This window comes from Arachis ipaensis, chromosome B03 (genome assembly GCF_000816755.2).
Source record: "Arachis ipaensis cultivar K30076 chromosome B03, Araip1.1, whole genome shotgun sequence".
NCBI lineage: Eukaryota > Viridiplantae > Streptophyta > Magnoliopsida > Fabales > Fabaceae > Arachis > Arachis ipaensis.
This window is the reverse complement of record NC_029787.2, coordinates 102,283,840-102,297,118: the sequence shown is the minus strand read 5'-3', so window position 1 is coordinate 102,297,118 and position 13,279 is coordinate 102,283,840.

Below are 13,279 nucleotides of genomic sequence, written 5' to 3'. Positions count from 1 at the left end.
TACATCAAATCTTTTCTAATAAATCTAATGTTCTTCCTTGTAATTGAAATTCAAAACTTGATAAGATGCTTTGTTGAAATCATGGAATTGAAACTAAATCTCGGGCCAACAAAATAAACACTTGAAGTTGGAGAGATTAGTGAAGGATTGGAGTATCCCTGGGAGGTTGGCTGGCCCATACGTTGGATGCAAGAGTCCATGTGTTGAATGCAAGGACTTGGAGCAGCCTCTGAGGTGAAACGTGGTGGCACGTTCAACGTGAGGCTCCTTAAGTTGAACGTGAGAGAGAAAGCAAGCCGCTGGAGGTGTCATAATTGGCATGTTGAACATGGCTAAAGAGCAAGTTGTACATGGGGTGCCTTGTGTTGAACGTGGGATGGAATGGAAAGCTACTGGGGGTGCCATAAATGGCACGTTTAACGTGCTGAGGGGCATGTTGAATGTGAGGAGTAGCTGGTCACTAGAGAGGGCTTCAAGAGGCACATGGAACTTGGGTGCAGCCAAGTTGAACGTGAGGTGCTTTTTGGACTTGAGGGCTGGGCTTCACTTTTGAGGCTACTTTCAACGCAAGAAATGACGGTGTTAGACTCAAATCCGCCATAGACATATATTATTGTTAGAAAATTTTGGATGCTAGCTTTCTAACATCTCTAGTATAACTTCATTTGGACTTCTATAACTCAAGTGATACTTGATAGATTGTGGAGAGGTCAGTGCACATTGGACGCAGGATTCCTCACGTTGAACATGAGCTTTTTTCAGACGCTGAAAGGAGAGGGTTGTTCAAGGCCCAAACTGAATGTCCACTATAGACTATTATATATCGTTGGAAATTTCTGGAAGTTAGCTTTCTGATACTGCTGGAACTGTTTCGTTTGGACTTCTATATCTCAAGTTATCCTTGCTGGAGTATGAAGAGATTAGGGTTGAAATTTCTCTTTGAACTTTCCTGGCTTGTTTCCAACTCTTGCTTCCCTGGGAGGTTACTTCCTCTTGCTTGCCACCTTCCTTGCTTCTCCCAAAGGCTTCTTTGATTGTTCATCTCCTCCTTTATTCTTGCCTAAAATCTTTCAACAACTCTCTAAACTAATCAAAGCACAAGGCAACTCCACGAAACATTGATTAAAGTACATAAATCTCAATTAAAATAAAAAAAATCACTAACTTTGTTCAAAGAAAGAAACCCCAAGAAACATTAATTAAAAGCATGAGAATCTTAATAAAAACAAGGAGATCACTAACTTTATTCAAAGAAATAATAACTAAAAATAACTAAAGATGCTCATGCATCAATACGATAGCAAAAAAAATTAAATTAAATTATCCATCTCCTCTTTTTAAATATACTAATCTCTTGATCCATCCAACATTCAAACCATGATCTAACAAACTTCATAAAAAATATGCTTGGATGTTGGCAACCCAAATGTATTTCTCGTTGCCACAGTAATTGATGATTGGTTTGGCAAATGCACTAAATCACTTCAATTAATACCACAGTGAGTGGATACCATTCTCACGAGGATTAAATGAATTAGCAAACAATGTTTAATTGAACTGCTAATTAGATTCACAAAACTTTTGTAAGAGAAAGAATTGAACTTGAAAAATAGTAGTTTGTTATGCAAAGCTTATGAATGATGAGAGAAATAGATAATGAATGGAGATGTTAAGGTTTCAGATATGTTTGATTTTCAGGAAAAAAACGTTCATGTTTATTACCTTGATTCATGCAAAGATATTTTCACGACAAATCGTATGTAATCAAATCCCGATCCATTGGCGATTCAATTTCTCCTTATCCTAGCTAATTGCCAATTTCTTGGTCAATTAGTTGGCAAGAAAAGTTTAAGCGCAATTCTGATTTAATGTCACATAACAATCACAACTATTCCTAGTCAATTGAAAAGTTATGAGAATGAGTTTCTTTTCACCCACAGCTTTGACATTAAAATTCAAGAATTTGACCACCCAGTATGTCTATGCTCTAATTCAACAAGTAGATAGAAAGTTTTGCCATAAACTTGATATGGTGACATGCTAATTGGGGTTTTGAAGGCTATCCTATAAGCCCAGAAAACATCATTGATTTTTCTGGACCAATCTTTCCTTGAGGCATTAACTATTTTTTCCAGAATACTCTTGAGCTATATAATTAAGTGAAAGTTGTTTGGAGTTGGGCCAGAGTGGAGGAGCATACATGGGAGTTTGAGTCCGATATGAGGAAGGATTATCCTTACCTGTTTACAGGTAATTGTCATTAAATTGAGGATGAAATTTCTAATTAGGTGGGTAGGATGTAAAACCCAGTTAAATAATTAATAATTAACTAATATATTAATTATGAGCAAAAAGGATTAAAAATTTAAAATTTCATAGTTAGAAAAAAATAAAAATATTTAGAATGCGAATTAAAACACTAATCTTAAAGATTTTGGCTCAAAATTAGGCTAACGGGCTAAAATAATTAAACCGGATCCATGTTAGGCCTAAGCCCACCCATATAACCCTTCATAACTTAGAAAAATTCAGAATTCACCTTGAGAGAGAGAGAGAGAGCTCTACGGATAGAAGAAGAGAAGGGGAAGAAAGCCCTAACAAAACACTATTCATACACACACTAAAATCCTCATAATTTTCAAACCGTAGCTCCGATCGAAGACCCGTTTGCAGCCACACGTTGCACTCGTCATCTCTTCGATTCTATCTCCCCATTCTTCATTTCTCTTCAATTCCACGTTTTTGATTTGGGTATTGAGAAAATTTTGTTTTTCAATGTTTAGAGGAGGCTCAATCTTGACTTCTAAGGGGATTTTGACCCAAGGCTACGAGAAATAAGGTAAGGGAACTAACCTTTTCCCTTTGTTTTTTCCAAATTTGAGTTATGAACTTAATGTGTATATTGTGAAAATTGAATGTGGTTAGATTGAATAGGATTGGGTTGGCTTGTATTGATGCGGAATGGATTAGTTTGAAGCGAAATTTGGTGCGAAATTAAGTGAAGGATCACATTGGTGAGAAAACTGGCGAAGCTTGGACCGGTGGACGTTGAAATTGGCAGAAAAGAGTTTTTATGAGGTTGAAACCACTGTCAACGAAAGTACAGGTCTTAATTTCGGATAGACATTGTGTAGAAATATGTGAAACCCTATGTTAATTGTCTCTAGGTTAGCATTGAAAAAAAAGATTGATGATGTGCTTGAATGATAATTTAGTATAAATGTTGTGTTGGATGATAGTTAAAGTTGTATGCTTGATTAGTAAATGAGTATTGTGGTTTTGATTGTCTGTTGATGATTATGGAATGGTAAATTGGGACGAAGGCCGTGAATGGAGGCATTATGGTAAGTTTGGGAAAAACTGTTGGGTAAGATTATGGTCGGAGGCCTTAATCGGATAAACTATGAATCGATATGTTGATGTGTGTTAATTGGTTGATTGATGTTGTTAATGAGATGGGTAATCATAGTGAAAAATGTTTGTATAGATTTGTGATGGTTAGAAAGAATTGAGAAATCATGAATAAGTGTTAAGGAATGGTTTGGGGTGATTTTGATAGGGTATGAATAGAAAATTTGAGAAAGTTAACAATCTTGCATAATTTGGTAAAAACAGAATTTTGACCAACTTCAACTTACCATAACTTGGTGCTTGAAGCTTGAATTTGTATAACATTTATCTTATATTGAAGATAGTGAAAAGATCTTTAAAACTATCTAAGAATGGAAGAAAATATAATTTTATAGAAAAAGTTATGAACGATTTAAAATTGGTCTAAAAATCTGAAATGCTGAGATTATGCAAAAAACCAAAATTTTGGTCTGCGTGCACACATTACAGAACGGGTGTCAATACTCATGCGTATGCACGAGTATGTGTGTACACACAACCAGAATTTTTTGCAAGTTATGCGTACGCACGAAACGGAAATGGCTTTTTGACTTGTGCGTATGCACAAGTCCTGTTTTCTTGAAAAAACTCTATGTGACTGTTTGGTCTTTCCGATACGCTTGTAAACCCTCGTAACCCCTAAATAAAGTCCGATAATTCATTTTTATGCCCTGGATAGGATGTGGCTAAGTCTAATGAACTAAATCAAATTATTCCCATATTAAACACTTAGTTAACCGGGAAAAATATTGCGGGGATGGTGGTTTCATCTCACCCACGGTGAGGATGGAGGTTCCATCCCGCTCACATGTTAAAGAAATTGAGAAACCGATACATGATTGGGGGTTTATAAATTAAAATTGATGAAATGGATAACTAATTGGGGTTATGAGTTAAATTACATATGAAATCACTAAAAGACACTGATAATGATTAATTGTGGCCTGAATGGCTGGATTAGCAAGGTCTGGGTGATATCCCACTTGTGAATTGATTCAATATCTGTTTGTGGAAAAGTTTGGGTGTTATTCCACTTGTGTAATGATTTGATATTGCTATGGCTCCTGCGTCAGACAAGGACGAAGGTCTCATCCTGCTTGTTTTGTGGTTACGGTGTGATGTAGGGACAGCGATACGTAACACTCATGTTTTCTCGGATGAAAGGTGAGATGGCACACTTCGTTGATGTGAGATGGCACTCTTCGTTGTTTGACATGTTTATACCTCTAGGAGAAGGTGAGACTGCACTCTCCATTGAGATAATGGTACCATGACTTATAATTTCTCTCGAGGATACGCACCAAGAGATCGATCTGAGGTGTCAACCAGATTTTGTATCGGGTTTGGCAGTATAATCAACACATGAGCTCATGGCCAGTAGGACAGACATGGATCATCTATATCTATGAGACATTGTTTGAGTATGCTCATTGTATTTGTGTTGTCTATGTGATTATTTCCTGCTTAACTGCTATTTGTCCTACTTGTTATAATTGTCTTTGTTTGTGCTTGAAATTATCTACTTGTGCTTGTCACTACTATTAAATAAATTACTGAACACTAAATTACTGAGTTTGAAACATTGTGATATTGAGAGGACTACTGACTTGTATTGATAAGAGTTGAGAACTTATGATCACTACATAGCTGAGACTTAATATAATTTTTTCTGTTTAGTTTAGAAAGGACCATAGGCTTGAACCTTGTGTTGATTGGAGTATCAAATTACTTAGTGGGTTCATATATTTTTACACAGTCTCTATTTAAAATTATTATCCTACTAAAAACCTTCGGGTTCTTACCCTATTGTGGAACTATTTATTTTACAGATACAGGATGTGATGCACTTCGTTGAACGTGTTGGATTTCCCTTGGAAACGAAGATTGTCTTTTGTGTGTATTCGTGTTAGAGGTTGATTTGGTAAAACACTACTAGAAAACTATTTATTACAGACGGATATTTCTGATAGATTTTATTCCATGGAAATATAGACAGATTTTGCGAGGAAATTTCTGTCGGAAACAAAGGAAAATGAATTAACATAAATTACAGATGGAAAAGAGAATCTATCGATAATTCTGTCGGAAAAATTAATTATTTTCGTGGAAAATAGTTAGCGACAGAAAATTCGTCTGTATTTAAATGAACAAAAACACTATGTTTTGTTAAATTATTACAGACGAAAATACTGTCTGTAATTTAAAATATTCCATAAAAAAATTGAATTAAACCTAGCATTGCCCCCACCCTATGGAGCTCTATTCACACCACACAAATCAAACAAGCTTGTTCCTTTTTCCATCAACAAGCAACTTCTCCTCTCTGCCGCTGCCGCTGCTGCCGCCGCTCGCATCGCACGAGCCCCCTCTACCACTCGCATCGGACGAGCCCCCTCCACCGCTGCTATCATCGCATTGCTCCCTTCGTCGCCATCATCGCATAGTCCTCTCCGCCGCTCTCGTCGCGTCTACTCTCTTCATCGCCGTTGTTGTAGAGCTCTCTCTGCCGCTGCTTGATAAGCGGATAATTTATACGATTTTTGGCATTGTTTTTACATAGTTTTCAGTATAATTTAATTAGTTTTTAGTATATTTTTATTAGTTTTTAATTAAAATTCACATTTCTGGACTTTACTATGAGTTTGTGTGTTTTCTGTGATTTCAGGTATTTTCTGGCTGAAATTGAGGGACTTGAGCAAAAATCAGATTCAGAGGTTGAAGAAGCACTGCAGATGCTGTTGGATTCTGACCTCCCTGCACTCAAAGTGAATTTTCTAGATCTACAAAACTCCAAATGGCGCGCTCTCAATTGAGTTGGAAAGTAGACATCCAGGGCTTTCCAGAAATATATAATAGTCCATACTTTTCCCGAGTTTAGATGACGTAAACTGGCAGTGGGATCGACCTTACTCACGTAAGGTTTATTACTTGGACGACCCAGTACACTTGCTGGTTAGTTGTGCGAAGTTGTGACAAAGAATTAAGATTATGAACGTGCGTATAAAGTTTTCAGCGCCGTTACCAAGGAATGTAACCGTCACGATTTCTGTGCACCAAGTTTTTGGCGCCGTTGCCGGGGATTGTTCGAGTTTGGACAACTGACGGTTCATCTTGTTGCTCAGATTAGGTAACTTTATTTTAATTTTAACCTTTTTGTTTTTATTATTCTTATTTTCGAAAAATAAAAAAATATTTTTTTATTCAAAAATTTTTAAGAATGAATTCTAGTGTTTTATGGAACACGTTGAAGCCTGGCTGGCTGTAAAGCCATGTCTAATTTATTTGGACCGAGGCTTCTATTTATCAGCATATGAAGTTGGATGAAGTATCAGCTGTTGTATGTCTGATTTGTATCTGCTGAAGCTTGGCTGGCCATTGGCCATGTCTAGTGTTTTGGACCGGAGCTTTCACTGAAAGCTTGGCTGGCTAGTAAGCCATGTCTAATTCCTGGACTGGAGCTTTAGACTAACATTGCAAGATTCCTGGAATTCCTATTAAAAATTTTGAAATCCTTATTTTCTTTTTCAAAATAATTTTCAAAAAATTCAAAAAAAATAATAAAATCATAAAAACCAAAAATTTTATGTTTCTTGTTTGAGTCTAGTGTCAATTTTTAAGTTTGGTGTCAAATTGCATGTTGTTATTTTTCTTGCATTTTCGAAAATTCATGCATTGCATTCTTCATGATCTTCAAGTTGTTCTTGGTAAGTCTTCTTGTTTGATCTTTAAAATTTCCTGTTTTATGTCTTTTCTTGTTTTTCATATGCATTTTTAATTTGTTAGTGTCTAAAAATTAAAAATCTTTAAGTTTGGTGTCTTGCATGTTTTTCTCTTCTTCAAAATTTTCAAAAATAAGTTCTTGGTGTTCATCTTGACATTCAAAGTGTTCTTGGTGTTCATCTTGACATTCAAAGTGTTCTTGGTGTTCATCTTGACATTCAAAGTGTTCTTGGTGTTCATCTTGACATTCAAAGTGTTCTTGGTGTTCATCTTGACATTCATAGTGTTCTTGCATGCATCATGTGTTTTGATCCATAATCTTCATGTTTTGAGTCTTTTTGTTGTTTTTCTCTTTCATCATTAAAAATTCAAAAATAAAAAAAATATCTTTCCCTTTTTCTTCTCATCAAATTCGAAAATTTGAGTTGACTTTTTCAAAAAATTTTAAAATCTTGTTATTTCTTATGAGTCAAATCAAATTTTCTATTTAAAAATTCTATCTTTTTCAAATCTTTTTCAAAAATAAAATCTTTTTCATTTTTCTTTTATGATTTTCGAAAATTTCAAATTGATTTTCAAAAATCTTTTTCCTATTCTTACTTCATATTTTCGAAAATCTTATTAGCATTTAATGTGATTGATTCAAAACTTTTAAGTTTGTTACTTGCCTAGTAAGAAAGGTTCAATCTTTAAACTCTAGAATCATATCTTTTTAGTTTCTTCTTAGTCAAGTAATCAACTTTGATTTCAAAAATCAAATCTTTTTAAATTTCTTTTTCAAATCTTTTTCAAATTAAGTTTCAATCATATCTTTTTCAAAATATTTTCTAACTTCTTATCTTTTCAAAATTTATTTTCAAATCTTTTTTTTTAGTAATCCTATCTTTTTGTTTCAATCATATATTTTTCAAAACTACCTAACTAACTCTCTCTAGTTTTCGAAAATCACCTCCCTCTTTTTCAAAATTTCTTTTTAATTAATTAATTATTTTAAATTTAATTTAATTTCATTTTTCTTTTTAATTTTTGGATTTTAATTTTAATTGTAAATTAAAACAAAAATATTTTTCTTTTCTTTTATTTAATTTTCGAATTCCCTCATCTCTCATCTCCTTCTAGTTATTTTTATTTATTTACTAACACTTCTCTTCATCTCAAAATTCGAACACTCTCTACATCCTTGTGTTCGGATTTTTTTTTCTTCTATTCTTTTCCTCTTCTACTCACATAAAGGAATCTCTATACTGTGACATAGAGGATTTCATATTTTTTTTCTCTTCTTTTTCATATGAGCAAAAACAATGATAAGAACATTCTTTTTGAGGCTGATCCTGAACCTGAAAGGACTCTGAAGAGGAAGCTAAGGGAAGCCAAAGCGCAACTCTCTGGAGAAAATCTGACAGAAATTTTCGAAAAAGAAGATAACATGGCCGAAAATAATAACAATGCAAGGAAGATGCTTGGTGACTTCACTGCACCAAATTCTAATTTACATGGAAGAAGCATCTCAATCCCTGCCATTGGAGCAAACAATTTTGAGCTTAAGCCTCAATTAGTTTCTCTGATGCAACGGGAATTGCAAGTTTTATGGACTTCCATCAGAAGATCATTTTCAGTTCTTAACTGAATTCTTGCAGATCTGTGATACTGTTAAGACCAATGGGGTTGATCCTGAGGTCTACAGGCTTATGCTTTTCCCGTTTGCTGTAAGAGACAGAGCTAGAGTATGGTTGGACTCTCAACCTAAAGATAGCCTGAACTCTTGGGATAAGCTGGTCAAGGCTTTCTTAGCCAAGTTCTTTCCTCCTCAAAAGCTTAGTAAGCTTAGAGTGGATGTCCAAACCTTCAGACAAAAGGAAGGTGAATCCCTCTATGAAGCTTGGGAGAGATATAAGGAACTGACCAAAAAGTGTCCTTCTGACATGCTTTTAGAATGGACCATCCTGGATATATTCTATGATGGTCTGTCTGAGCTATCAAAGATGTCACTGGACCATTTTGCAGGTGGATCTATTCACCTAAAGAAAACGCCTGCAGAAGCTCAAGAACTCATTGACATGGTTGCAAATAACTAGTTCATGTATACTTCTGAAAGGAATCCTGTGAGTAATGGGACGCCTCAGAGGAAGCGAGTTCTTGAAATTGATACTCTGAATGCCATATTGGCTCAGAATAAAATATTGACTCAGCAAGTCAATATGATCTCTCAGAGTCTGAATGGATTGAAGGAATCATCCAACAGTACTATAGAGGCATCTTCTGTAGAAGAAGCTTATGATCCTGAGAACCCTGCAATAGCAGAGGTGAATTACATGGGGGAACCCTATGGAAACACCTATAATCCCTCATGGAGAAATCATCCAAATTTCTCATGGAAGGATCAACAAAAGCCTCAACAAGGCTTTAATAATGGTGGAAGAAACATGTTTAACAATAGTAAACCTTTTCCATCATCCACTCAGCAACAGACAGAGAACTCTGAGCAGAATCCATCTAGCTTGGCAAATATAGTCTCTGATCTATCTAAGGCCACTTTGAGTTTCATGAATGAAACAAGGTCCTCCATTAGAAATTTGGAGGCACAAGTGGGCCAGCTGAGTAAAAGAGTCACTGAAATCCTTCCTAGTACTCTCCCAAGCAATATAGAAGAGAATCCAAAGAGAAAGTGCAAGGCCATAGATTTAACTATCATGGCCGAACCTACAAGGGAGGGAGAGGACGTGAATCCCAGTGAGGAAGACCTCCTGGGACGTCCAGTGATCAATAAGAAGTTTCCTTCTGAGGAACCAAAGGAATCTGAGGCTCAACTAAAGACCATAGAGATTCTATTGAACCTCCTTATGCCATTCATGAGCTCTGATGAGTATTCTTTTTCTGAAGAGAATGAAGATGTTACTGAAGAGCAAGTTGCCAAGTACCTTGGTGAAATCATGAAGTTGAATGCCAAATTATTTGGTAATGAGACTTGGGAAGATGAACCTCCCTTGCTCATCAATGAACTGAGTGATCTGGATCAACTGACATTGCCTCAGAAAAAACAGGATCCTGAAAAGTTCTTAATACCTTGTACCATAGGCACCATGACCTTTGAGAAGGCTCTATGTGACCTTGGGTCAGGGATAAACTTCATGCCACTCTCTATGATGGAGAAACTAGGAAACCTTGAGGTACAGGCTGCCAATTTCTCATTAGAGATGGCAGATAAATCCATGAAAATGGCTTATGGACAAGTAGAGGACGTGCTAGTAAAGGTTGAAGGCCTTTACATCCCTGCTGATTTCATAATCCTAGACACTGGGAAGGATGAGGATGAATCCATCATCCTTGGAAGACCCTTCCTAGCTACAGCAAGAGCTGTGATTGATGTGGACAGAGGAGAATTAGTCCTTCAACTGAATGAGGACAATCTTGTGTTTAAGACTCAAGGATCTCCTTCTGTAACCATGGAGAGGAAGCATGAAAAGCTTCTCTCACTGCAGAGTCAACCAAAGCCCCCACAGTCAAACTCTAAGTTTGGTGTTGGAAGGTCACAACCAAACTCTAAGTTTGGTGTTGAACCCCCACATTCAAACTCTAAGTTTGGTGTTGGGAGGTTCCAGCTTTGCTCTGATTATCTGTGAGGCTCCATGAGAGCTCACTGTCAAGCTATTGACATTAAAGAAGCGCTTGTTGGGAGGCAACCCAATGTTATTTAATCATATCTATTTTATTTTCTTTTTGTTATTTCATGTTTTATTAGGTTGATGATAATGTGGAGTCACAAAAACTACTGAAAAATAAAAAATAGAATGAAAAATAGCATTGAAAATAGCACACCCTGGAGGAAGAGCTTACTGGCATTTAAATGCCAGTAAGGAGCATCTGGCTGGCGTTTAACGCCAGAACAGAGCATGAAAATGGCGTTAAACGCCAAAAATAAGCAGCAGTCTGGCGTTTAAATGCCAGGATTGCATCCAAAGGAAAGCTGGCGTTAAATGCCAGAAACAAGCATGAAAGTGGCATTAAACGCCAGAATTGCACAATATGGGCGTTTTACACGCCTAATTGAGGCAGGGATGTTAAGTCCTTGGCCCCACTTGATCTGTGGGCCCCACAGAATCTCCTCTGGATCTGTAGACCCCACAGGATCCCCACCTACACTTCTTCTCTCCTCTTCACACCTTTTCATAACTCTCTTCCCCAAATACCCTTCACCAATCACCTCCATTACTCCTCCAAAACCATCATACAACCCACCTACACCCACCCACTCAAATTCAACCCATCACTCCTTCCTTCTCACACATCATAACCACCTAAAACCCCCTTGGCTGAATACACATTCTCCCTCCATCTCCTCCATTTCTCTTCTTCTTCTACTTCTTTCTTTCTTCTTTTGCTCGGGGACGAGCAAACATTTTAAATTTGGTGTGGTAAAAGTATTGCTTTTTGTTTTTCTATAACCATTTATGGCACCTAAGGCCAGAGAAACCTCTAGAAAGAGGAAAGGAAAGGCAATTGCTTCCACCTCTGAGTCATGGGAGATGGAGAGATTCATCTCAAAGGTCCATCAAGACCACTTCTATGAAGTTGTGGCCAAGAAGAAAGTGATCCCTGAGGTTCCTTTCAAGCTCAAAAAGAATGAGTATCCGGAGATCCGACTTGAGATCCAAAGAAGAGGTTGGGAAGTTCTCACCAACCCCATTCAACAAGTCGGGATCCTAATGGTTCAAGAGTTCTATGCAAACGCATGGATCACTAGGAACCATGATCAAAGTGTGAACCCGAACCCAAAGCATTGGCTTACCATGGTTCGGGGGAAATACTTAGATTTCAGTCCGGAAAATGTAAGGCTGGCTTTCAACTTGCCAATGATGGAAGAGAACGCACGCCCCTACACAAGAAGGGTCAACTTTGATCAAAGGTTGGACCAAGTCCTCATAGACATATGTGAGGAAGGAGCTCAGTGGAAAATTGACTCAAGAGGCAAGCCGGTTCAACTAAGAAGGCATGACCTCAAACCAGTGGCTAGGGGATGGCTAAAGTTCATTCAATGCTCAATCATTCCTAATAGTAACCGGTCTGAAGTTACTATAGACTGGGCCATCATGATCTATAGTATCATGATTGGAGAAGAGGTGGAAGTTCATGAGATTATACCTCAAGAACTCTACAAGGTGGCTGACAAGTCCTCCACTTGGGTAAGGTTAGCCTTTCCTCACCTCATTTGTCACCTCTGCAATTGGCTGGAATTGACATAGAAGGAGACATCCTCATTGAAGAGGACAAGCCCATCACTAAGAAAAGGATGGAGCAAATAAGAGATCATGGACCTCAACATGAGCATGAGGAAATTCCTCACCATGAAATCCTTGAGATGCCTCAGGGGATGCACTTTCCTCCACAGAATTATTGGGAGCAAATCAACACTTCCCTAGGAGAATTAAGTTCCAACATGGGATAACTAAGGGTGGAGCACCAAGAGCATTCCATCATCCTCCATGAAATTAGAGAAGATCAAAGAGCTATGAGGGAGGAGCAAGAAAGACAAGGAAGATACATAGAGGAGCTCAAGGGCACCATTGGTTCTTCAAGAAGAGGAAGACGCCACCCTCACTAAGGTGGACTCATTCCTTAATCTCCTTGTCTATTTATTTTCTGGTTTTCAAATTTTGAGCTTTATGTTTATTTATATTTGTGTCTTATTACATGATCATTAGTATTTAAGTGTCTATGCCTTAAAGTTATGAATATGAATCCATCACCTCTCTTGAATGAAAAATGTTTTAATTACAAAAGAACAAGAAGTACATGGTTTCGAATTCATCCTTGAAACTAGTTTAATTATTTTGATGTGGTGGCAACACTTTTTGTTTTCTGAATGAATGCTTGAATAGTGCATATGTCTTTTGAAGTTGTTGTTTATGAATGTTAAATATGTTGGCTCTTGAAGAATAAGAAAAAAGGAGACATCTTATTTGATAATCTGAAAAATCATAAAAATGATTCTTGAAGCAAGAAAAAGCAGTGAATATACAAAAGCTTGCAAAAAAAAAAAAGGAAAAAAAAATAGCGAAAAAAAAAGAGAGAAAAAGAACAAGCAAGCAGAAAAAGCCAAAAGCTCTTAAAACCAAAAGGCAAGAGCAAAAAGCCAATAGCCCTTAAAACCAAAAGGCAAGGGTAATAAAAA